The sequence below is a fragment of the Chinchilla lanigera genome, unplaced genomic scaffold, assembly GCF_000276665.1.
Source record: "Chinchilla lanigera isolate Chin_1 unplaced genomic scaffold, ChiLan1.0 scaffold00079, whole genome shotgun sequence".
Taxonomy (NCBI): domain Eukaryota; kingdom Metazoa; phylum Chordata; class Mammalia; order Rodentia; family Chinchillidae; genus Chinchilla; species Chinchilla lanigera.
Window position 1 is genome coordinate 10,301,674 of NW_004955480.1, and position 26,551 is coordinate 10,328,224.

General features: G+C 36.4%; 1 protein-coding gene and 1 long non-coding RNA gene across 5 annotated transcripts in view; one reads left to right on the forward strand and one right to left on the reverse strand.

The window, feature by feature from the left end:
- The window catches only part of LOC102022080, a 72,637-nt gene extending 60,455 nt beyond the window's left edge, over nucleotides 1-12,182 (reverse strand). Inside the window, exons 1-2 of the long non-coding RNA XR_263752.2 lie at nucleotides 12,148-12,182; nucleotides 5,114-5,163 (exon numbers count right to left, since the gene is read on the reverse strand). This is a non-coding gene — a long non-coding RNA (uncharacterized LOC102022080). The remainder of the gene's footprint in view (nucleotides 1-5,113; nucleotides 5,164-12,147) is intronic.
- The window catches only part of Rab28 (RAB28, member RAS oncogene family), a 153,211-nt gene that overhangs the window by 80,863 nt on the left and 45,797 nt on the right, over nucleotides 1-26,551 (forward strand). The window lies entirely within an intron of this gene.

The window sequence follows — 26,551 nt, forward strand, 5'->3', positions numbered from 1 at the left end:
TTTATTTATTTATTTATCTATTTAATTTAATTTAATTTTTTTTTTTCCAGTACTGGGAATTGAATTCACAACTTTGTGCTTGCCAGGCAGGCGCTGTGCCATTGAGCTAAATCCCCAGCCCCGGTTCTATACAAATTTTATGGTTTTTTCTAATCTGTAGAAAATATCATTGGAATTTTGATAGGGATTGCGTGGAATCTGTAGATCACTTAGGATAGTATGGACATTTTAACAATAGAATTCTTCCAATCCATGAACACATGACATTTTTCCATTTATTTATGTCTTCTTTAATTTATTTCATCAATATTTTACAGTTTTTACTGTACTTTTCTTTTACCTCCTTGGTAAATTTATTCCTAAGTATTTTATTTTTTGATGTTATTAAATATTTTTGTTTTCTTGATTTCTTTTTTGAATAGTTTGTTATTGGTATGTACAGTAAATTCTATTGATTTTTGTCATTTGCTTTTGTATCTTCTAATTTTATTGAATTCATGAAATGGTGTATTTTGCTAGAGTCATTAAGGTTCTTTACACATAAGATCATGTCATTTATAGACAGAGACGATTTTACTTCTTTTCTCAGTTTGATCCTTTTTGTATTTCTTTTACCTGGTTTTTCTGACTGTGACCTCCATTACTCCAATGAATACAAATTGTGAGATTGTCTTTGTCTTGACTATGATGTCAACTCTGGTCTTGTAGCCTTCATTATTTTGAAGACAATTTATTTTATACCCAGTTTGTTGAGAGTTTCTGTCATGAAAGGATGTTTAATTTGCTTTTTCTATATGTATTGACATAATCATAGGATTTTAATCCTTCTGTTACTGTGGAATATCATACTTACTGATTTGCATACGTTGGACATGCCAGGGATAAATTCCACATTATGGTTTGTGATGCTTTTTAATGTGCTGTTGAATTTGGTTTTGCTAGTATTTTGATATGGAGTTTTGCATCTGTAAGTATGTTCATCAGGGATATTGATCTCTGGTTATCTTTTCTTGTAGTGTCTTTGGATTTAGTATCAGGGTAATGCTGTCCTCAGAGAATTGAGTCTGGCAGTATCCTGTCTTATTCAGTGTTTTGGAAGAATTTGAGAAGAATTGACACTAATTCTTCCTTAAATGGCCTGCAGTACTCACCAGTGAAGCCATTAGGTTTTGGGTGTGTCTTTTTTGGGAGGTTTTGATTATTGATTAAATTTTCTTACTTATTGTTCTGTTTAGATTTTCCTTTTCTTCATGATTTACTCCTGTTAGGGTTTATATTTACAGAAATTTGTCCATTTCTTCTGAGTTAACCAATTTGTTGACATGTAGTTGATCCTGATCTCTAATACTTTTTGAATTTCTGTTGCATCAGTTGTAATGTCTTTTCTTTCATAATTTTATTTATTTGGTACATAATGGGGAAAAGACATTGTCTTTAATAAATGGTCTTGGAAAAATTGGATATCCACATGCTAGAGAATGAAATTTTACACCATTTAAAAAACTCAACTCAAAGCGGTTGAAAGACTTACAATAACAGAAGCTATAAAGCTACAAGCAGAAAATATATGACAAAACTTCCTAGCATTCATCTGGGAAATGGTTTCTTGGCTATGACACCAAAAGTACAAGCAACTAAAGCAAAAATAGACAAATGGAATTGCATCAAACTGAAAAGCTTCTGATCAGCAAGGGAACCTGTCAATGGTGAAGAGATAACCCTATATAGATTGGTAGAAATATTTTTAAGCTATACATCTGAAAAGGAGTTAATTTCCAAAATATTTAAGAAACTAAACTCAATAAAAGAAAATAAGTAATTTGATGAAAAAAACATGGGCAAAGGACCTGAATAGCCGTTTTTCTAAAGGAAACATATAAATGGTCAATGGATATATAAAAAAATTCTTTACATCACTAATGATCAGGGAAGTACAAGTTAAAACCGCAAAAAGATGGCTGTTAAAAGCATCCTTCTAATAATCACAATCGAAAAAGCAAAATGCAAGTGTTGGCAAGGAGGTGGAGGAAAGGAAACCGTTGCATGCTATTTGTAGGTATAAATTAGTACCGCTGTTATGGAAAATAGCTTGGAAGTCCCTCAGAAAATTAAAAATATGATCCAGTAGTTCTACTTTTGAGTAGATATCTAAAGGATATAAAGTCAGTATACAGTACTGAAGAAACAGTTTTACTCCCACGTTTATTTCAACATTATTCACAGTAACTAAGATATGGTAGTCAGTCCCATGTGCATCAACAGATAAAGAAAACCAAATGTGGAAATCTGTGTGTGTACATACATACAGTCACAAATACACACAATGGAATACTATTCAGACTTAGAAAAGAAATAAATTCTGTCATTTGTGACAATATAGGTGAATTTGGAAGACATTATGGTAAATGAAATAAACCAGGTACAGAAAGACAAATACTATATGATATTGCTTATATTTAGAATCTAAAAAACCTTGAACTTATAGAAGCAGGCAGTAGAATATTGATTATCAGATTCTAGAGTGGTGGGAGGGGATGAAGATATATTGATCAAATGTTAATAAACTTTCAGTAAAACAGGATGAATACATTCTAGGAGGCTGTTGTACATCATGCTACAGTTATAGTTACTAATAACTTATACAGCAGACTTCTGTGTCTATAAGTTATATATTCCTGAATTCAACCAACTTTGGATCAAGAATATTTGAAAAACATTTTTACCTGTAATGAACATGTGGAGAATTTTATCCTTGCTTTATTCACTAACAGCCTGTGACTACTACTTACATAGCATTTACACTCTTTTAGGTATTATAAGTAGTCTAGAGATGATACTAGTATATGAGAGACTATGCATAGGTTATATAAAACACTACATCTTGTCATATAGGCACTGGAGCATGTCGGGATTTTGGAATCTGCAAAGGGTCCTGGGACCAGTCTTCTGTAGATGTTCAGGATGGACTGTGTTTGAATAGTGCTTGAGCGAAGCGATTTTAAGTATTGTCATCACAAAATTATAAGCACTGGTATGTGCCATGATGGAGGTATTAGTTAGCATTTGCAAGTAGACATATACCAAGCTCATTTTGTACACTGCATATGTATACAATTTTCATTTGTCATTTACACCTTAATGAAGTTAGGTAAAAATAACCACAGCCTTACTCGGTGCTTTTGGCACATATGATCACATTTTAAAAGCATTTTCCAAAATAAATAAATAAATAAATAAAAGCATTTTCCATTGCACATGTAGTTTTTTGATAATGAAACTCTTAGTCTCTTAATTTTCATTCAAAAATCAAGTTTAGAAAGATGAGAAATTGTATTTTTCCTTAAGGACATTTGTTTTATAGCATGTTCTACCACTTTAATATATTTTATAGAGGCAGACAGTATGAATAGTTGCTAAGGGCATAGACTCCTAATCAGGACCACTTAGGTTTGGATGCGGGCTCCCATTTACTCATCTGTATAATGGCGCTAATAATAGTACCTACCATGTAAGGCAGTAGAATTAAATATAGAATTGGTTTTAATAATTAAATATTTGTAAAGGTCTGGAACCATGCCTCTAATATAATTACTGCTGCACATGTTAGTAGTTGTTATTGTCTTTCTCATTCTCCCTTCAAAATAGGTAGTAAGAGGGGATCTTGCTAAATGTATATATTTTTCTAATTAAAATGCTGACTAGAATTACTGTTCGGAAGCCAAATATTTTAACTTACAGTTTAGAAATACATTTTTTTTGAAAATTGTTTAAATTCAGTTGAAGTGATACAGTTTTAATATCTAATCTAAATGGTGAAAGCTGTTGTACTGTTTTCATGAGTTTTTATCTCGTTTATTTTGCTATGTGGACATGTGTCTAATAAAACAAAGATGCTGCATAAACCATTGCTTGAGTTTGAATGTGCTTCTGTTTTGGGTTGAGGTATAAATGTTATTTCTGGCTGTGTTCTTCATACTTAGCTCTTCTTACAACAAATGGAAACTCCTTAATTGCACCTAAGGGGATAGTTAATCCACGATGGACATATGGTGGACAAAACCTGAGTCTGGTAAATGAAATAAAATTAGAAATGGCAAATATGTGAATGCCTACGAGTCTGGCAAATATGAAAGGTAAAATATTTGAGATTAGCAAATTTTGTGCAGCATAATTCTCTTTTTGGCAAGTTTGTGTCATTCATGCATACATAAATTTAATAAAGAGACATGCTGTCAAGTTATGTGTAAAGTATAACCTTTTTTTAAATTGTTGATCTCTGAGATATGACTTGGATGCCAACAATAGAGGCTGATGATCTCACATTTTTGGAAAGTGACTGCTCTTTTGATTGGAAGAAGTTAATTAACGTTAACTCAGAACAGCTCTTGGGCTTTATGGATTTGAGCATTCTGTGGCTGCATTGCTCCAGCAAAAGGTTAAGTATTAATGGAAAATGGTCACAGCCCTTTTACTTAAAGAAAACATGTTACTTGTAAGTTTTCTTTTGATTTTACTTTTACAGCTACATTGAATGTCTTCTTTCATTTAGCCATCCATAAAGCAAATATTGTTGCACATGCAGTGGATAATAAGTCTTTTTAGGACTACTTGTGTGGTATGTCACAGATCATTAACTGCAAGTAACCACCTGATTTGAGGGAAGCCTGGAAGCATCATTATAGTGAAATAAGCTTTTATTTAGGTATCATTGCAGCACATTGATTTATAGAAATGTCACAGATTGCTACTGTGAAAATATATTCTCATTATCATTCAGGGAATAGTAGAGATTAACTGCTATGACCGTGAAAGAGATGTATTGCTAACAATGGAGAAAAGAATAATAAATATTGTGCTTGGTGTTTTATCTAATTACTTTTAAAGAACTATTAGTAATTGACTATATGACATGATTCTTTAGAAGGCTTTTGACTTTGTGATTGTGTACATGTATTAAAGATACATTCTGAGTTTATAATTTGAAGTACATTTAAATTAAGCAGCAAGTAAGGGATAGCAAACATTGCATAGCTGTTTAACTTAGTGCTTAAGCACTATTTTCTCTGTGTGAGTATTGGCTACTTTTTAAGAACATCATATGCATGCATCTTACCTTCAGGAAACTGAAAGTCTTGATGTTTTTGTTTATTGTGCTCATCTTCCCTAAAAGAAATACAACATTTAATTTAGTCATGTTATGGGAAGGGAAAAATTGTCAACTAAGGGTTAAGAAGAAGTAGAATTTAAAACTTTGCAAAATTAATAGAGTTTGATAATGAGTAGATGTATTGAATTTCAGGCATGATGTTAATTTTAAAGTAAGGTCTAGTAAGTGTGAGTGAGAGAGAAAAAGTCTTGAACATTCTGGAGGCAGGTTTATTTTACATTGATGGGCACTGAGTGAGATCATCCCAAAATACTAGGCCCTGATCTCTGGTGGTCTGGGGCTTGTATAGGATAACCAAGCAGGAAGTACAGAGAAAGAATGGCTTGTCAACTGGGGATTGGTTTATACAGTGTGCATCATCATGACCAGCCATTTCTAGGAAATAGGAGCAATTGGAACTAGAACAGGTACTATCACCTGGGCAATCAGAAACTGAAGTAAACTGGCTAGGGGGCCATTTTCTGTTACATTTCTCCCCTCTTTTAGTTTCCCTGGCAAATTTTTGCTGGGCATATTACATATGATATTCTGAGATAAGGCCCAACTTGAAACAGTAACATTAAGGTTGCCAGTGATCCTAGGATGGGTCCTAGCTAAGATCCCGAAGACTGAAAATTCCTGTCAGGAGTTTGTGGTTCATTTTCCTTACTATGGGATTTCTTCCTAAATTGATGCTGACAAGGGAGGGAAGGAGTTAATCTGATCTAAGAGTGTCCAGTGTGTCTTGGATGCTCATTAACTCTTTATCATTTCATAAGTGAAATAAACCAGACTCACATGTGTAAACATCGAATTGTCTCCCTGGTGTGAAAAGCTAAAAGAGTAAATAAGATCCAAAATGTACAATGTATATTGTAAAATGGGAAGAAGCTGTTCAAAAGGAAAGAGAAATTGGGGTGGGGAAGAGGAGAAAAGAAGGAAAAAGCAGAATAGACACACACACACACACACACACACACACACACACAAAGATAAGATTGTTATACTACTAATTTCTCGTAGTTCATTGAAAAGAAAGGTTTGTGCTAATATTGTTTGGACAACTAAATGCCTATATCTTGTACTCCTGAGTAACTAATTTATGATAACAATATGCAATGTATTAACCATTGTTACTCTCCTATTGTTTTGAAATTTTGTTTTACTTTGTTTCTCTTTAAAATAAAAATTTAAAAAATCTTTATCATCTGTAAGTTTATTTTCTCATTGATATTTTCTGTTTCCTTGAGGCAATCATCTATAGAGTCAAGGGAAAGCAAGGACTGGGGCAAGCAGCCTGAAAAGGCACAAAAATCAAGGGGAGTAATTTGTTGAGTTATGGAGCAATTTTGAGAGTGGTGTCCTCAGGCCTCAGCTGTGCATGAACTGGCCAGTGTTTGGAGGGACCAGAGCAGGACATTGAGTGTGTCATCTTTTGAGAGTAAGCTGTATGGTCCAGGTAAAATTTCAGCAGATCTAAGGCTGGATTTCTGAAACTTTGTAGAGGTAGTTAATATGCATCTGGGTTATATATGTATGTGCAGGAATGTCTATAGGAATGCTGGTCTTTTAACTGATTACAAGCTGTTTCTGTAGGGTTATGTTCTATTTTTGTGTAATCTGTATAGCTTTAAATGGGGAGAGTTCACTACATTGCATGAAGTCAGGGCCAGTGGCCCATATGCTGAAGCCTGAGCTGGCTGCAGGTGCCAGTGCTGTGGCTTGAGCTTGCAGACAAATGGTGGGAGCAGGTCTGGCTCTGATCTTCTGGGAATACTGGGTAAAGTCTTTCTTGCTGGGATTGATGTTTTAGTCAATTGGATCCCCAGAGGGGGCTTAGGAGTACAGGTTTGGCATCATTGGTGGCAGGTCTCTAAATAGCACCAGGAAGCAGTAGCAGGAGAGTTTTGGCCAAAATAACCTTGTCCAAGGTGGTCACAGCATATCTAGCCTGTCCTAATAGAGCTACTTCCATCTATATACAGGGTGTACTCAGCATCTGTCAGAGGGTTTATTTCACCGTTACTCAGGAGGTGCAGTATAGCCTGTAGCACCTGGACAGTTAGGTCTCAGCTTGAGGCAAACCTGTCAGCTTTCTAATAGCTACAGAATGGCAGGAGCTATTAGAGCATGAAGGTAAAAGGGAGAGGCAGCCATTAGTGACTGGATCCAAGTATTTGCTGGGTAAGCATTGTTGTTTTAGTGAACTCAAGAATCCAGATTCTATATAAGCCAGCAGCTCCAAGAAATTTGTGGGTTTTTTCTTGTTACCAGTTTCTGCCAGATATAGTAGCAGAACTTTTGTGCCTTTCCAGCAGACAGCTTGGATGTCACTAATCAGAAGTGCAGTGATATTTTGTGCTTGGAAACTAGTATGGTCAGCTGTGAGGGCTTCTCTGAAGAGAGTAAACAAGTTTTTGAACCTCTGAGAGGGTAACTCCAGATCAGTTGACCTTTGAGTCCAGAACTGGGGTCTTTTCATTTAAAGGCAAAGAGTAGCTGGCTGAAAGGAGCCAACTGAAGGCAGAAGAAAGCAATCTTTAGGTGCAGGCAGGTGTACCAGCAGGCTGTGGGTGGCAGAAGACTGAGGCAACATATATGGAGGGCAACTGCGGCAGCATTGGCAGCGCAAAGATCTTGAACTAGCTTTACAGGCAGGAGAGATATATTTTAGCAGTTTGACAGTCTATAGACATTCTGCAGTTGTGAAGCCTCATTTTTTTTTTTTTCCCTTGGGGGACCTTGATGGAACTGGAAGGGACAGAAAAAGAGTTTGTCTTGGAAGTCAAATCTTGCTGAGACCTCCCTGAAAGTAGTGCGAGAGTTCCCAAACCATTGTGGTGATTGAGTAAACAGTCCAAAAAGGGTGTATGGATAGGGAGCTGCAGAATGTAAGGTGATGGCTGTGTTGTTGATGGCACGGAGATCTTGTATTGGTCACTCGTCCCCATTGGGCAACAGACAAAGGGTGGGTGCTCCTCAGAGAGACCATTCAGATAGCTGCCTGGCCTTGTCACTTGCAGGGACTTAGGCACCTCTTAGCTAAGGAGGATGTGAGGCTTCCATTACGCCATATATCATTTGCCATGGAATTGCAGGTGAGGGCCCAATCAGCCACTGAGACCAGTGCTTCCCAGTCTTGGTACAGAGACAGAGCAGCCTATTGTTTACACTGTGCATTCCACTCACTCACAAATTCATCTTACAGGCACTCAGAGGTTAAACACTCCCAACTCCCTCTCCCTTGCAGGTGGTCTTGATTAATGAGAGCTGATCAGACTCCCCTTCTGCTTGAGCTGAGTAGGACTGACAGACTAACTGGGGTGCCCCTGGGGATCTTACTGGAATCATGCAGGCAGGGGACAGACAGACAGGTTGCATCCTCCTCCATTTGGGGTTTGATGTGAGCCACTTGAGCAAGGAGCCAAGAATCCTGCAGACCCTGGAGGGGACTCAAGGGTGCACCTTCCTGGTAGGAACTGGAGAGGTCCTTGCTCTGTCTGCTAGGGCTATGATCAGTAACCAAAGCGGTCAGCACAGTTGGTGTTCCTGACCAATGCACCAGATGTAATGGAAATCGTAAACACCAAAACGACACCCAGGATTTGGAGGCAGATTTCTTTTACATCGATGGGCACTGATTGGGATCATTCCCAAAATATCAGGCCCTGGTCTTTGTTGGTCTAGGGCTTATGTAGGATAAGCAAGCAGGCAGTACAGAGGCAAAATGGCTTGTCAACTGGGGATTAGTTCTTACAGTATGCATCGTAGTGACCAGCAATGCATCACAATAAGTAGCTGTTTCTAGGAGACAGAAGCAACCAGAACTGTAACAGGAACTACTACCTGAGCAACTAAGAAACTGACGTATATTGTCTGGAGGGCCCATTTTCTGTTACAATATAATTTATATAAATTACATAATTTATAGTTTGGATTAGCAGTTTTCATGAAGAGAATTTCCAAACTCAGAAACAATTAGAGGAGTGTTATGGTTTGAATCTGTGTGTCCCCACAAAGCCTCAAGCGGCCAGGCTTGAGGGGCAGGCTTTTAGAGTTTGGTGGGTGTGAGAGCTACACCTGCCCTGGGGTGGATAGTTTGCATATGTAAGGGAGAGGAAAAGAGTGCTTAAGGACGTTCCTCCCCCATTCCGCGCTGGTGTGTGCTTGCTGTTTAGCTGTTGTGCTGCCACCCTGAGAGGTAGCTCTTTGCCATGTGCCACTGTGCCTTATAATCTGCCAAGTACGGACTGAAACCTCCACAAACTGTAAGCGAAATAAACCTTTCCTTCCTTCATTTTGGGCATCAGGTATTTTGTCCCAGCAATGAGAAAAAAGTAACCAAGACAAAGAGTTAATTTTGGACTAAGGTATATAGAGAATTCTGAACATTTGGGTCATGAGACTGAGCCACTTTCTAATACTATATACATCCTGATTTCATGCAAAGTAGGATGAAAAGTGCATGTTAATGACAATTAAAAACCCACACAAGCCATTGTTTCTTTTAGAGACTGGCCCTGAAAACCCAAACCTCTAAAGTATAAGTTGCTGCCCTTCCATCAGGTTGATTAGCCATAGAGTGAAAATACTCTCATTACTCATCATTTTGAAAGGATTACCAAACTAAAGTTAGTAATAAAATATTATAAAGCTCAACCAAATGTTTTGATTAGCCTTGTTGAATAGCATGAGAATAATTTCATCAGTGCAGTATGATAGTATATTTATTTAGCAAACAGTTGTGGAGGGCCTGTTTTGTCTAGGAATCATATAAAATACTGAGAACCCAAAGAGAATAAGATATGTTCCTGTTTTTAAGGACTTGATAGTTTGCAAGGTATAGCTATAAAATTATGAGGAAGATTTTTTTTTTTATGGGATTAAGGAGGGACAATGGCCAGTTCCTGGCCAGGAGGGGAAGATGGGCTATTAAATACTCATGAAGGGCCTGGGGATTTAGCTCAGCAGCACAGTGCCTGCCTGGCAAGCACGAGGTTGTGAGTTTGATTCCCAGTACCGGAAAAACAAAAAAAAAATAAAAACTCATGAAGCATAACACTAATTTTGTCATAAAGGCACAGAGACATAAGTCTGTCAGACCCCCGCTTATTCTTTGGAATAGTTCTACTGATTATTAGTTTTAACTTTATGAGCTTTATTATATTAAACTATGAGCACTTAACTAGAAAAAATATTAAAAAACTATTGAATGTTTAATATTTATTGAGTGTATATAAAAAACATCAAAATAGTCAACATTGACTGTTTTTTGGTGTACAAAGTCTAAAAAATAACAATGGAAATTTTCTCTATGAACTACAGTGAAAAATACCAATAGTACTCTACAAAAATAATCTTTAATTATCACAACAAAGGCACTTTTCATACATGACAATAGCACATTCCATACACATGCATTGCTTACGCTTACAGCACATGTGTTTCGCTTTTCTGGCCTTTTTGTGGGACATACTTGACATCTCCCTGTTCTTGCTGTTTTGTCAGGAGCTTCCTACTATATTGTATAATGTGCACTTAGCAGGGAAATAAGATATCAATAAAATAAAATACCAAATAGGTAATGAGTGCTTAGAATAGACACCAACATTTTCACATCAGCTGTGCACTTCCTTACAAAACCTAAAAGATAATATCAAAAGTAAAAACTTATGTGAACTGCAATGCAGTCACAAACAAAAGTTTACCACAGAAATAATCTTTGCTTCAACTGTTACACCCAAGGCATACATGACAACTACATGTTCTATACACAAGCATTGCTTACATTGATAGTACCTATGTTTTGTTTTCCCTCTACTTTCTTATAAGGCATAGCTGGTATCTTCTTTGTTTTCCTATTGTCATAGTAGGTCTTTATGATGCTAAACCTGTCAGATCACCAGTGGGCTCCATATCTTTTTTGCATAGTTCCCTGGGTGGAATCATTTTGTTTTTCCTCTGCTGTAAATGATCTCTTACGAGTTTCAGTCCCAGTCGTCTAAGAAAATTTCTCCATGATATTTTGTATTTGTTATTTTCTTTGTAAACTATCAAGCTATTTATACTTAAACACATGCTTAGGGTTGAGTAAAAACACAACCATTGGTCAACACTGTGTTTTGAGTGATAACATAGTTGCTGAATAATTCATCAACAACATCTACTCTGTTTTGGGGTTTGTTGTAGAAAGTGTTCATCTCAGGTCTCTGTTTTTTGAGGTTTCTTTATCAATATTTTTAGTATGGTGGAATGTTGACATCAGCTATACCAGTTTATTTTTCTTTGCCATATACAAGACCAATGTTATATCTTTCTGAAATCCAAAGATTGTATTTCACAGTTTTCTGTTTTGAAATTGCAACACTTCATTTGGGATTTTTGCTTTGTTCCTGTGTATAGTTCCTATCCTGGTCATCTTGTGCTATGTTAGCAAATGTAATGTCAATTAGAAACTGGTAAACCAATTATCAAATATCAAATTCTGATTAGTTTGGTAAATGGGAGTGACATGTCTGTTCACAACATCATTCAGTTGATTACTATACAAATAAGGCTGAGTTCCAGGGTATATAGCTAAATTGAAAGTATAAGTCTTTGCATATATAAGGGCATAAATTTATATGCCATATTTTGACCAATTGCTTTTCCATAGTCTTTTACATTCCTGTTATTACCATGAGAAATCCCTGCTAAGTACAGCAGACCTGTGAATGCTTTCAGTTTAGCTAATGAAGTGTCATAAATACATTTTTAATATGGCTATTGGTGCATACAAAATGTTTTACTTGCATTTCAGCCTTTCTGTATTTCACAGCATCTTGTAGAATTTCATCTGATACAATTTGCAACATTGAATGCCAGTGCTGGCATTCTGTCCAATACTTTTTACCCCTGAGAAGACCCTCACTATATTTTTCAGACCTAGTTCTAACATTGGCTTATTCCATTTGGTTGAGTGGCCATTTTGAAAGATTTTGACTAGTCAGATATGTACTCACATTGCTGTTTTCTTCATCATCTGAATCAAGGAGGTCTGCATTCCCTGTGTGTGTCATTCAGTTCTTGCTCCATTTCACTGTCACAGGAACTTTGGCTTACATGGCCAATGTCACAATCATTATCATCATCATCATCCACCCACACCACTCCTCTGTTATGAAAGCATGTATTTTACCATAGTGGATCATCTTCATCATCTATGCATAAGTAATCTGATGATTCACTTTTCATTTCCAAAACTTGCAAATCTGGTTTTTCATGTGCCATTGTACTGAACTGGCTACTTCTACCAGAAAAATCACAAGAAAACTTTTTCTTTTTTTTAAACAAATCCTGGAGTGGTGTGGGTCTGTTGCTTTGACGCTTGGGTGAACATATATAAAACCAGTTACATGGAGAATAAAGTGAGTAAAAATCCTGTTTTGTCATATTTGCACATGTGCACACACTTTGCCATTTGTCATACTAAGTGCGTAAACTCATAGATTGCTTCCTGTATCCCTCAGGGAAAGGTACTGAGATACACAGCTGGCTACTACTATGCTGAAGTACAAATTTGCAGCAGAAAAGTAAGGGATGGGTCTGCTGGATCCAGTGTTATGCTCCTACTGACATTATTAGCTGTGGATCACAATAAAACATGAATACCATGAAAATGTTGCCAAGCAAAAGTCAAAGTCATAGACATAGAGGAAGCATCATGTGGAGTCCTGTGAAAGCATGGAATGGTTTTCCACTTGGTTCTCACTGTATGAGAAATCTCCGTAGAGATTCTTTAAGAATCTATTTTCATTAGTTCACAAGTCCTGTCAGATTAGATGAGATCAGGTAGGAACCTTAAACTCAGAAGTCAGTAAATTCTGCTCTGCTCTACTTTCTCCAGTAAGGCCTTTTCATTGAATCCTTATAGAAATCTCATGGAATGTTGTCAGATAAGATTCCAATGTTGAAACTAAGCAGTTAGGCACATTTTTGCCTTGTTCATTTTAAAACATTTTCTCAAGTTTAATGATACAACAGATATAACACAAGTTGATATTATCAGTGTGTCATTTAAATCTTGTCTTGCTTTTAACCTAAATTTCAATGTCTTTCTCTGTTATATTTTATTCCTATTACACAAGCAAGTGTTGAACAGAAGTGGAAACAGGAAGTACTACCTCAGTGTTAACCCTGTGAGGATAATCACTGGTATGTTGTTTAGAACTGATACAACTCCAAAGTGTGATCATGGTACTGGCAGGTTTTTGTTGCCACAGGACTCTATTGAAATGAGTTAAATTAAAACAAAATAAAGTTGCCAAAACCTGTAAAATCTAAGAACTTTTCTGGAGGTTAAAAGTATCTATTAAATCCTCCTATAATGCCAGAATTGTCAAAAAATCATTTGGACCTAGTTTGTCTTTTGTAAGAGTTTCTCTTCCTTACTTGCATGTGCACACATCCCTCATACAAATGTGCACCCAGACACTCATGTACATACACACAGCTTTGAAGCTGGATCTTGAGTCCTTTCATGATGCTAGACATTGAATTTGCTAATGTTGGAGTTTCTCAAACAGATCTGTATTAAATTACACTGGCATAGTAAAACTCCAATAACATAAGATTTTAGTATCATTTTGTATTTCATAATTCATATGGCTTTCTCTTTTTATTTTTTTTATTTTTTTTTTTTGGCTTTCTCTTTTTAAAAGCTTTGTCTTCCTGTCTTTGCCTCTTAAATGTGTCATGAGTTCATTAATTAGATTGTAGTATATTTGATCAGATTTTTTCACATTATTTTGTTTAATACATTTTCCTTTATTCCCATCCTCCTTCTTGTCTTTTGTAGATCAGTTAACACTGTTAAAGCTACTTTTTCTTGTAGAGATCTGGAAATTTTTTTTGTAATTATTTTCCTTATTTTTAATTATAGTCAGCCTAATTTTATATCTAAAATATATAAAAAGATATATGAAAAGTTATTATTCTTGAAAGTTAAATATTTCATGTTAGTATTAAGTTATTAAATTTAATATTTACTCTAGAATGTCTCTGACAACATAAACAATCTTTCTCCCCAACTAACACAAGTATCCTGTACTTGTGACCCTTGTACTTCTTGATATTCGCATTCTTTTAACTTTACATTTCTGTTAGATTATTACTTATTTTATCTTGGTTTTACAGTGTGCTGTGTTTCATAGTCACATTTCACTGGGTTTTCCCAGCCTCACTTTTTGTCAGCTTTTTTTGCATCTATTAAATTCTTTAATGGGCCAACTTTTTGTCTTCTTCCATTAATCAAACATTTACTCATAAAAATTATATTAGATGGTAAGCCCTGCCTATTTATTGGGTAAAATTTCATTATCTTGCCAATATTTGAACAGTAGTTTTGCCTGTTTTAAATTTTCTCTATAACTTTTTAACTCATTATTCCATTGTGTTTTGATACTTACTATGGAAAATATCAGAATTGAAAACTAATATTGATAAGCATTTCTTCTGTATTTTTCCTTGTCATTGAGTTTGTAGGATTTTATGTAATTTTGGAGTGTTGGAGACTTGTTTTGTTGTTCAGATGATGATGGTGATGGGGATGATGATTACTAGTGGTATAGAGGATTGAAACTAGGGGCTTTGCACCAAGCTACATCCCCAAACCTTCTTTTAATTTTTTGAGACATTGCCTCTTAACGTTGCTAGTTTGCTTTGGCTGGGCTCAACCCTGAGGTTTTCTTGCCTCAGTCTTCCAGAGAGCTAAATTGTTGTTAGGTTGTGTGTTACTACAACCAGGATTGTTTAGATTTTTAAAAAAAAATATTACTTTGTGGTACTTGGGCAGCTTTATCAACCTTAAAATATGTCTTTATTAGTAGCTGAGAAAAATGTTATTGTGTTTATTTTCACTTTTTCCTTGTTTTCTGGTTGGTAGATATTTGAACTGCATCATATAATCTTCACAGCTTTGAAGTTATTTGTTAGGACTTCCATCTCTTTGGATTTTATTTTTCTTTGTGTCTGAGAGTCACCTTTTTTTTTTTTTTTTCCTTATGGATGTCACTATTTATACAGTTTCTTATTTTGGAAATTATATTTTGAACTTTTAAGAACACTTTCTTACTTTCCCATATTCTTTTCCATAACTTAACCTGTTCTTGCTTTATTTTTGACATTGATTTGAAGGCTGCCACATGCATATGTTTGTATGGCTTTTTTCATTTTTATGTTGTGTTTTGCTTATTTTTGTATTGTCTGTTGTCTTCATCGATTATATTTTAAAAATCAGTAGCTCTGTGGACTTGCATTATATTTTTGATTTTAACCTTCTGCGTATTTAAATTTGAAGACAGAATTTAATATTATTAATTGCTGATTTGGGTTTTAAAATTTGTTTTAAAGTTATTATTGATTTTTCTTAGCAGTTCTTATCTTCACCATGAACTTTTAAGTCTTTGCCTTAAAAACAGTCCTTAATTTCAAATTATAATGCAAAGCCACACTGATGAAAACAGCATGGTACTGGCAAAAACAGAGATGTGGATCAATAGAACAGAAGATACAGGAATAACCAGGCACATTCAGCCATATGCTGTTTGACAGAGGGGCCAAAAACATATGCTGGAAGCAAGATAGCCTCTTTAACAGATGGTGCTGGGAGAATTGGCTATATACTGGCAGAAGATTGAATCTAGAGCCATATCTCTTACTATGTACTAAAGTAAAATCAAAATGGATCAAAGATCTAAATACTTAAAACAGCAACACTTCACTTGCTGGAGGATGAAATAGGTAAAACTCTTGAAGACATAGGTGTAGGTAAGGACTTTCTGAACAGAGCCCCTATTGCACAGAAATAACATCAAAAATCAACAAATGGGATTGCTATTTAAAATCAAATAAAAAGCTAAGGAAACAACTGAGTGAAGAGACAACCTATAGAACAGGGAACGATTTTTGCCAGCTTTTCAGACAAAAGACTAATATGTAGAATATGTAGAAAGAACTAAAAAAAATTAGACCTCCTTCCTCAAAATAAAAGACCAAGTCAAGAAATGGGTAACTGGAGCCGGGCGTGGTGGCGCATGCCTGTAATCCCAGCACTCAGGAGGCTGAGGCAGGAGGATTCTTGCAAGTTCGGGGCTAGCCTGGCCTGCAAAGTGAGCTCAAGCTCAGCCTGAACTGCAGAGCAAAACCCTGTCTCAAAAAGATCAAAAAAAAGAAATGTGTAACTGAAATTAATAGACACTTTACAGAAGAAGTACACATTTTCATAGATACATGAAAAAATGTTCAACATTTCTGGCCATTTGAGAACTACAAATTAAAACAACACAGATTCCATCCCACTGCAGAAAGAATGGCCATCATCAAGAATTAGCAAATGCTGACAAGGCTGGAGGTGGATCAGGGAGGAACCCTTATGCATTGTTGGTGGGAAAGTGTACTAGTACAACCACTATGGAAATCAGTATGAAGATTACTCAAAAAATTAAGACTAGAAATTTCATTCAGCCCAGCTATTGCCTTTCCCTGTACCTTTCTGAAAGAGTTAAAGATACTGTATTGCATTAATACATGCATACCCATGTTATAGTACCACAACTCAAAATAGCTAAACTTGGAAGTGGCCTATATGTCCTTCAGCAGACTAATGGATGAAGAAAATGTGATATTTATACACAGTGGAATGCTACTCTGCTATAAAAAGGATAATTTGAGTTATTTGTAGGAAAATGGATGTACTTTGAGACAATAATGTTAAGTAAAATAAAGCTTAAATATTGTATGGTTTCTCTTCTGTGAGAAACCCAAAGTATAAATAATTTAAAGAGCAAAATAAAAGATAGATAATAGGAAGTAGGGAGATAGATTTTTGGCATAAGATAAGGGAACCAAGAGATGGAGGGAGGGAAGGGGCTAAAAAAATTAAGATGTGTTATGTGCATGTACCAGTTCCCAACAATGAATACAACATCGTGCACATTCTGATAGAAAAGTTCCTGCCTGGATCCAAACTTTGCCTGAACTACAGAGCATTGGTGTTGTGTCGCACTCAGGCTTCTTTCCGGTGAGGGACCTGTGTGCATGCATACCGTACACTGGCTGTTCTTTGTAGGAGTGAAGGATTACCTTGGACTGAATTTGGAGATTTTCCTGTTGTGTCTATTTGTCCTTCCTTTCTCTCTTCATATTTTCTGAGGCCATGTGGAGGCACTGATAGTAGTAGCACCATACTTGCTAAAGTAGAAAAGCATTTCCCCAGATTTCCTTCTCTTGCATGAGACTTGTGGAGAAAGTGCTGTATTCGACATACTTGGAAGCTCTTAATCATCAGTGCTAAGCATGAGCACTGTAGCAGCTCTCTTGCTCTGTCACCCTCTCGCTAGTCTTCTGGAAGGTGTGGGAGAGCATGTGTGGAGGAGTGTGTGAACCAGCAGTTGCTTTGGCTCCTGCCACATTCCCCCTCGGCTGGCATCCTAGGACCTGCTGCGCATGTGTGGCTTCTTACTGATGGGTGCAAGCTTCTCCCATAGATCGCACTTGGCGTTGGGCTTGGCATTAGAAACAGGCTGAGCCCAGCTGGGGACTTCTAGTTCCTGTTGTCCCACAAGTTCTAGTTTGTTCTTCTGCTGTTAGCCATCCCGGGTTATCCTCACCAGCTGCATTTTGTCCTTCTCTTCTCTCTTGTCCTGTTCCCTCTCCCAATGCCATTCTGGCTGAGCCACAGTGACCTCAGATTCAGTAACAGACATGGAGATAATAGCGTATTGTTCCAATGCCCCCAGCTTTTACAGGTGTGGAAGATCTAACTTTTACAATAAGACCTTCTTTATCATAGCGATCCTTGCTTCTTTACTGAACCCTATTTTCAGGGTTCATATTAGTTTTTCATATTAGGTTCCATAGTTAGCGAGTTCTCTCTATTGGCTCATTTTATCTTCCAGAAAATTTTTCTATAATTTTCTTCTACTCTTGACACTTTTTCCTTTTTTTCTTTTTGCTGCTGTATATTCTCATTAATACTTTATTTGACTTACCAAATAGTATTTTGAACTTTAATAGTTTGGATTAAAAATTTTATTGTTTGTATTAGTTTTAAATATATTTAAACAGACTTAATCTTTTAAAGACAATAATAGTCTTTTTACCATAAAGACTTATTTTATAGACCAAAGAACTGGAGAGTGTTTAAAGAAACCCAGAGAGGTTTTTACATTTATATGGCCTAGGTTTAGCCATAAATGTTATTTCAAACCATGGGCAGAGTAAAGGCATAGCGAGGTATGTTTGAAAACAACATACAGACATCTATTCACGTGGTGTTATAGGCACACACTGTAATATGGTGTTATCAGTTACCAAGTAACATCTAAAACGTTTCCCTTTGGTAACTTAAGTTTGCACACTGTTGTGGCTTGCATCTCGATGTCCCAAAAACTCATGTGCTCATAGATGGGTCTTTGGGAAACTGATTGATCCTGAGGGGGAGATACTCATCAGTGGATTAGTCCGTGGATGAGCTTGTAGCCAAATGCCAGGTTGGGTGCTGAAGCCTGGTTGGAGGAGGCGGGTCACTGGGGGCATGGCCTAGAGGATCTAGCTCCCTCCCTCCTCTCTTGATGTCTCTTTGCTCCCTGTGCTCCATGTCTGGAGTGACTCTCTAGCCATGCCCCTCTGCCCTGCCCCTCCGCCACCCTTCCCCTTTTCCTGCGTGGAGCCAGCCAGTTTGGGACTGAAAGCTCTACCACCTGAGCTAAAACTAACCTCTCACTTAATTTGCGGGTGTCATGTCTTAGCTACGAGAAAGTAACTAAGACAAACAACTGTTTCACTGATACATGATTCTTCACTAGAATCAGTGTTTGATTTTAATAATAATTCTTTACTATCAAAGCCAGTGTGTTTTTGCTTTACATTTTGTTTTCTTGGAGATAAGCAGTGTCTCTTTTGTCCCCCAGTTGGATTTTGTGTTTTAGTTTCTTTAAAGATAGTTAATGTGTAGAGCACAATGTAATAAGTAGTTGTTTAATAAATTAATTCCAAATTGAGAGGTCTAAAATATTACTAAATTTTGACTAAAATCCTAGTAAATATTAGTGAAGTACCTTTATAACAAAGTACAGGATATATATCATCAATACGCTTGTTTTACAACACTTAATATATTTATATCATATTGAAGTGTAAGCGTAGTGAATTCTTTAAAACATGTCTCTCATGTAATGTACTCTAAGGTATTGGTGCAGTGGGAATTATCCTCAAATTATTCTATAATATATTTTATATATATATGTGTGTGTATGTATAGGATTTTAAAGTAGAGAATGATTAGTGTGTATTTCTAAACATGGGAAGATGTATAAATTAATGAAGAAAAAATTGACTCATTCTGTCTTACAGAACTAACCACTTGTTAATACATGAATGTTCTTTCAATCTTTTTCCATGTATACTTTTTTTAGTTAATGTTTTTAGTGCATCTACTTTTTCTTGTTATGATGATTTTTTTAAAAAAAGATTTGTTTTGAAGAATTACCTAAAATGTCATTGATGAGGTTGCTTATGGTTTACTCATTCTCTGTTTGTGATTATTTCTGAACTTAGAAAGTGGATTTTATACTGTTTTACAAGGAAAAATGAATCAGGAGTCAAACAAAGAATAATAGATTTCAGTAAACTGAGAAAGTGAGAGAACTGGCTGCCAAGGAATGGAAAATTCTTGTTATTCTTACAACCTGAAAAGCTGCAATGCTTATTTGTTCTAAATTCCTGTAGTGTAGTCTTCCTCTTCTTCAAGTAGTGAATATTCTGTAAAATTGGGAAGTAGAATTAAGAAATTTTCTTTTCATTGCTTCTCCACGCATACTGTATTCATTTTGAATATATGAATTTTATCAAGAAATACTGTGTGTATTTACCTTGTCTGATTAAATTTTTTTAAGTTAGCAAAAGACGTGTATTATATGACAGTTTGTTAATACAGGGCAGCTGCCTGTCCACAGAGCTATGTTTTTAGTAGTGTCTTTAACATACTATATATTCCATGTAGGCTGCCACCCTTTTTGCTTCTTTTAGATGTAAACTCATATGGTTATTGTTTCAGCTTCATAGACCATACTGTGTCCACGGGATATACTTCTGAGTTTTATTTTAAATAAGAAGGACCTGTGATGTATTAGAATGTATTTCAAAGTTACAATTTAGTAACAGACTGCAGTGGAGGAAAGACTGCCGGTTTTAAGTCAGATATTCTTAGGCCAGGAGTGTGGCTACTTGTATTTGTACCCTTCCGGGTCAGAAGGCTTCAGTCTCCCACCACAAGCCATTTACTCTTCAAACGTGGGCTTAACTTCTCATTAGGAGACAGAGACATTCTGCACAAAAATGCCAGATCTGTGAAAATGAGTACCTGAATGTGGAATTTAAAAAAATCCTCAGCAGTGATTCTGAAGTCTTGTTTTAGAATTTTATGTAATTTAGGATTAACCAGAAAGTATAGAGTGGTCAGTTTAGCCTTAAGAAAAACACAACGGAATGGCAGGTGTCTGAAAATAAGCAAAAATAGGTGGGTATTGTTAAAACTTATCAGCTCAACGCATCCATTTTAGTTTCTAAAAACAAAGTCCTTGTTGGTTTAAAACTGAAGGCCACAGTTAGTTGGTATAATTTTGTTTCTTTACTTATTCCAGCTCTTCCCCACCAGTGCCATTTATACTCGTAGAGTTATAATTTGATATGCTAATACATTGGGACGGTGAGCTGAATGCTTTGCAGTGGAGAATGTTTTTGAAGAATGAAATTAAATTCTCTCTGCAGAATCTCTCATTTTTAAGCCCTGAAGGTTACTGATCACTGTTGTGTAGTTTCGTAAGAACTGGTGAGTATTGATTAAATTTTGTATTTAATCTTAGAGTCGTTCAAGAATAGATTCTTTTTTCAGGAGACAGTATGTCAGAATTTACATTGTGCCTTTTCCTTAAGTACATCTGTATCTTTCCCCCCTAGGGAAAGCATTTTTTCAAGTAGTCTTTTTATTTCTTGGCTCACTGCTATGTTAGGCTACCACTATCTTCTAAAAGTTTGTTACATTACAGCTTAATACGAAAATCTAGGGGGTATTTTGTAACCGACAAAAATGATACTGGTTTTATTGGAGTTAGCATGGGACTCATATATTATAAATATTTGCACACAGTTTTCTCTTGTATTTTAAGTATTTGTGGACTCATTTATTTGTGTTACGCATGCTGTTTAAACACAGGGATAGAAGAGACAGCAGGACAGTGTTGTCTTGGAGTGAGGGGCGTGGTGCAGGCGCTCACAGGAAGAGGTGGTCCTGGAAGGTTTTTCTGCAGAGGTTACAAGCAGAATCTTAAGGGATGGGCAGGAGTGTTCTTTAAAGAGACGATGAGAAGGGGCAGTCTGAGTGGAAGAAGACTGAGCACCGCTTTAGAAGTTAGGAAATGGTCCGAAGTATACGGGGATTTTACAGCATTTGCCATAGCTGGAGCCTGGGGTGCAAGGCAGCAAGAGTTGAGAAACAGACAGAATGACTGCTAAAGATTTTTTCAGCTGAGCACTGATTGAAGCAGCAGTGTAGAGCAAAGATAAGAGAAGTGCAGCTCATAACTTGTACGTGACTCACTATATAAGGATGGTTTTTACATTTAAAAAATGTATGGAAAAAGTCAGAAGGATAATGATTCATGATGCCTGAAAATTATATGGAAATGAAAATTGAGTGTCCAAAAATAGTTTTATTGGAACAGAACACTTACCTGTTTACATCTTGTCTGTAGTGGTTTTTTCTCTAAAGTGATAGTTGAGTAGTTGTTTCAAAGAATGTTTGGCACACAAAATCTAAATTATTTACTATCTGGCCCTTTGTAGAAATCTTTTGCAGATATTTGGTGTAAATATACTAATTAAAACACAGAGATAATTGGATTGAAAAGTAATCCTGTTTCTATCTATAAGGAGCCCACTTACACAGATAGATTAAAAGTAAAAAGATGAAATGTGATGTCCTGCACAAACACTATTCAGAAGGAAGTTGAAATAGTTCTGTTAACACCACAATTTAGTAGAGGTAAAATAGGACATTATATAATGATCAAAGGATGGTTCACAAAAAGGAATAACAGTTCTAAATGTGTGTGAACCTACGAACAGAACTGTAAAATACAAGCAAAAACCAGTAGACTAGAAAGGATCAATAGGCAGACCCATTGTTGCACCCTTCCCAGGGGCTGATAGACCAGATACACAGGCAGGCAGTGGGACACAAGGAATGAGTGCATAGGCTAGACCTGTTCACAGAACATTCCATCTGACTGCAGGAGAATGCACTTCCCATGAAAGGTTGTATTTCTTTCTATCTTTTTTTTGGTGCTGGGAATTGAGCAGGTATAGGACTCATCAGAGCTTGCCAGGCAGGCGCTGCACTGCTGAGCTATATGCTCTGCTGAGAGAATGTATTTCTCACCCAAAACGAAGAACTCACACATTTAAAAGAATTGAATATTTTCTGTGATGGAATTGAATTAGAAAGTAGTAGTAGAAAAATGTCTGTAATATCACCAAATATTCAGAAATTGACCAACTCACTTCTAAAAAGGCTGAGACAGATAATCACAAAAATTACTTTGAATTGAACAAATATGAAGACACTGCATATCAAAAATTTATGTCATGCAATTTAAAGCAGTATTTAAAGAAACACATTTTGAAAATGCATGCAGAAACAATGAAACAACACTCAGATTTGGAGGCAGATTTATTTACATCAAAGGGTACTGATCAGGATCACTCCCAGAATATCAGGCCCCAATCTCTGGTGGTCTAGGGCTTATATGGGATAAGCAGGCAGGAAGTACAGAAGCAGAATGGACTGACAATTGAGGATTGATTTATACAGTGTACACCATAGCAACCAGCGGTGCATCACAGTGACCAGCCGTTTCTGAAAGACAGGAGCAACCAAATCTGGAACAGAAACTTTTACCTGCCTGGGTAGCTAACAGACTGAACTATACGGAGGTGGGGAGGGGCATTTTCTACTAGAGTTTAGCATTGCTACATGCTTATATTTAAAAAGAAAAGTTCTTAGAATCAGTGATCTAAGTTCCACCTTAAATATAGATTCAAAGGGAAATTAAAGCCAAAGTAAGCAGAAGGAAGGAAAAAATAAAGGTTGAGAGGAAAAATTTAGGTGTCCCATGCCTGAAATTCCAGCACTCAGGAGGCTGAGGCAAGAGGATTGCCCTGAGTTCAAGGCCAATCTGGGCAATTTAGAAAATTCAAGGACAGCCTGAACTACTTAGCAAGACCCTGTCTGAAACAAAACAAAATAAAATACGGAAATTTAAAAATAAAGTGAAGTCAGGGAAACTAAAAGCTGGTACTTACAGATGATCAGTAAAAATGATAAGCCCCTAGCCAAATGAAAAAGATACAAATTGTGTTAATCAGGAATAAAAGATGGGAAATTATTATAAATCCTTTAGGCGTTAAAGTAAAATAATGGAATATTATGAAAAATTTTATCTCCATTAATTAGACAATTTAGATTACATGAGCAAATTCTTTTGAAGACACTACTACAAAAGTTCATTCAAGAAATAGGTGATGGGGGCTGGGGATTTAGCTCAGCGGCAAAAGCGCCTGCCTGGCAAGCGCAAGGTCGTGAGTTCGGTTCCCGGTACTGGAGAAAAATCAAAAAAAAAAAAAAGTGATAATATCGGAATACTATATTTTTTAAAAATCAAATTCATAATTTTAAATATTTTTGTAAAGAAACTTACAGGTGTAGGTAATTTTATTAGTAAATTCTACCAGAATTTGTGTAAGAACTAATAGCAGTTGAATTCAAGCTCTTCCAGAGGACCAAAAATGATAGAATATATATTAACTTTTAGGTATGTATATATGTATGTATTTATAGTACTGGGGATTGAACCCAAGGCTTTCATACTGAGCTACATACCAAATCCTTTTTTATTTTTTATTTTGAGACAGGGTCTTGGTAAATTGCTGATGTGCTTAGGAGTAACCAGAACTTGTTGTGGTCCTCCTGCCGAGCTTCTCAGAATTTGAGATTGATTCCAGGCATGTGCCACCATCCCTGGGTCTCCAGCTCATAATTCTAAAGTGACAATCTGATATGAAAACTAGATGAAGACTAAAGAGTAGTTTCACTCATGAGTAAGACACAAAATCCTTAACAAAATATTAGCAAATTGAGTCTAGCAATATTGTAAAAGAATACTACACCATGGCCAAGTGGGTTTATCCTGGGAATGCAATGTTAGAGTCATATTTGAAATCAATTAGTATAACTTAACCATATGCAGAGGCTAAAGAAGAATATTCATACTGTGATCTCAATGAATGTATTGAAGCACTTGATAAAATTTAACATCTCTTCAGCTTTTTGCAAACTAGGAATGAGAAGCAATTTCAGCTCAGTAAAGGCATTATGAAAACCCTAGAGTCATTATCAGACTTAAGGATGGGAGAATTAATGCTTTTTAAGGCAAGGAAATTCACTTTTACCACTCATCTTCAACACTATTCTTAAGGTGCTAGCTATAACACCAAGAAAAAGATACATAAGACTTACAGACTGCAAAGAAAGACAGCTGGGTTCTTAGGTGACATAATTAGCTACATACAAATCCTGTGTGGAAAGAAACATAAAATACCTAAATGAAAAACAGCAAATACTACGTTTAAGAATACAAAACCTAAATATTATAAAGACCCCCTTACTTCCTGTGTTTTGGGAATAAGGTCTTACTATGTATTCCAGGCTGGCCTTGAACTCACTTTCTGGCCCAGGTTAACCTTGAATTCTTGGAGATCCTCTTGCCTCAGCCTCCCAAGTGCTAGGATTGCACGCGTGCGTCACCATGCTCAACTATAAAGATGTTGGTTCCCTTTGCTGACTGATTGAGTTAGAATAATTTCAGTTAAACACCCAAATGATATTTCAGAGATTTCCCACAGTTTCAGAGATTTCAGTCCATAGTCCTTTGACTCTTTTGCTTCTGGGTCCAGGGTGAGCCAGAACAAATGGTGGAAATGCATGGCAGAGGGAAGCTGCTTCCCTCATAGCACTAGGAAGCAAAGAGTGTTACAGAGCAGAGATAGCCAGAGAGGAACAGCCAGGATCCAGGGTCGCACACTCCATGACCTCTTCCTTTTAACTAACCCCACCTCCCGTTTCCATCACTTCCCTATTATGTTATTAACTCATTTCACCACCAGATTAACCCACTGATGAGGGTTGGACTCATGATCCAGTCACTTCACAAAAGCTTGTCAGCTGCCAACTGAACCTTTATCACAGTGAGATAACTATGATAACAAAACTGAATCTGCAATGCGTATGAAAGAGTGCAGGCCCAAGAGTAGTTACTGTGTTCTTGAAATGCAAGGTGGGAAATATTTACCAGGCCAGTTATCAAGTCACTATACCCAGCTTGTTAAATAAAGACAATATAAAGGTCACCTGGGGGAGGAGAATTGAGACACTGGAAATAAATCTTCATGTGAATGGAACTTTATTATAATAATGGAGATGGTGCTGAAGATCTTTGGGAAAAAAGAAATGTTTAATATATAATCCTGGGATTGTTGTTTATTTTTATAGAGCAATAGGAAATGGATCCCTGAGTTACTCCATACCTAAAAATCAGACTGTATTAAAGGCTGCAATGTTAACAGAACTTTGTAGAACAGGAAGAAGAGTAAGAAGAAACGCAGGAAGAGGAAGATCTTTTCTACACTGGAATATAGAAGAATTTCTTAAACAGGGGAAAAACCAGGACTGGTGGCACATGCCTGTAATCCCAGCACTCGGGAGTCTGAGGCAGGAGGATTGTTGGGAGTTTGAGATCAACTTGGGCTACAAAGTGAGCTCAAGGCCAGCCTGAACTTTATAAGGAGACCCTGTCTCAAATAGACAAAAAATAAAATAAAATAAAAACAGGGCATAATTACTAAATTTAAGTGTTGAATACATGCACCTTGTAAGAGGAATACATTCATTTTTATGAAATGACACCATAAGCAGTTAAAAAAGACAAACTGAACTGAGAAAAGTTATGTGTAACACAAATGACTGACAAAAGATTAGTCTACTTTTATGAACTACAAGAAAAAGGGACCTCGGGGCTGGGGATTTAGCTCAGCAGCACAGTGCCTGCCTGGCAAGCGCAAGGTCATGAGTTTGATTCCTGGTACCGGAAGAAAAAAAAAAAACAAAGAAAAAGTGACCTCATTAAAAAATAGATTAAAGACTTAAATGGAATTTCATGAAAGAAGAAGGACAGATAGCCCCAGGACACATGGAAGGAAAATGCAAAATAAGACCATAATGAGATAATGACCAGTGCTTCCTAGATTGGTCCA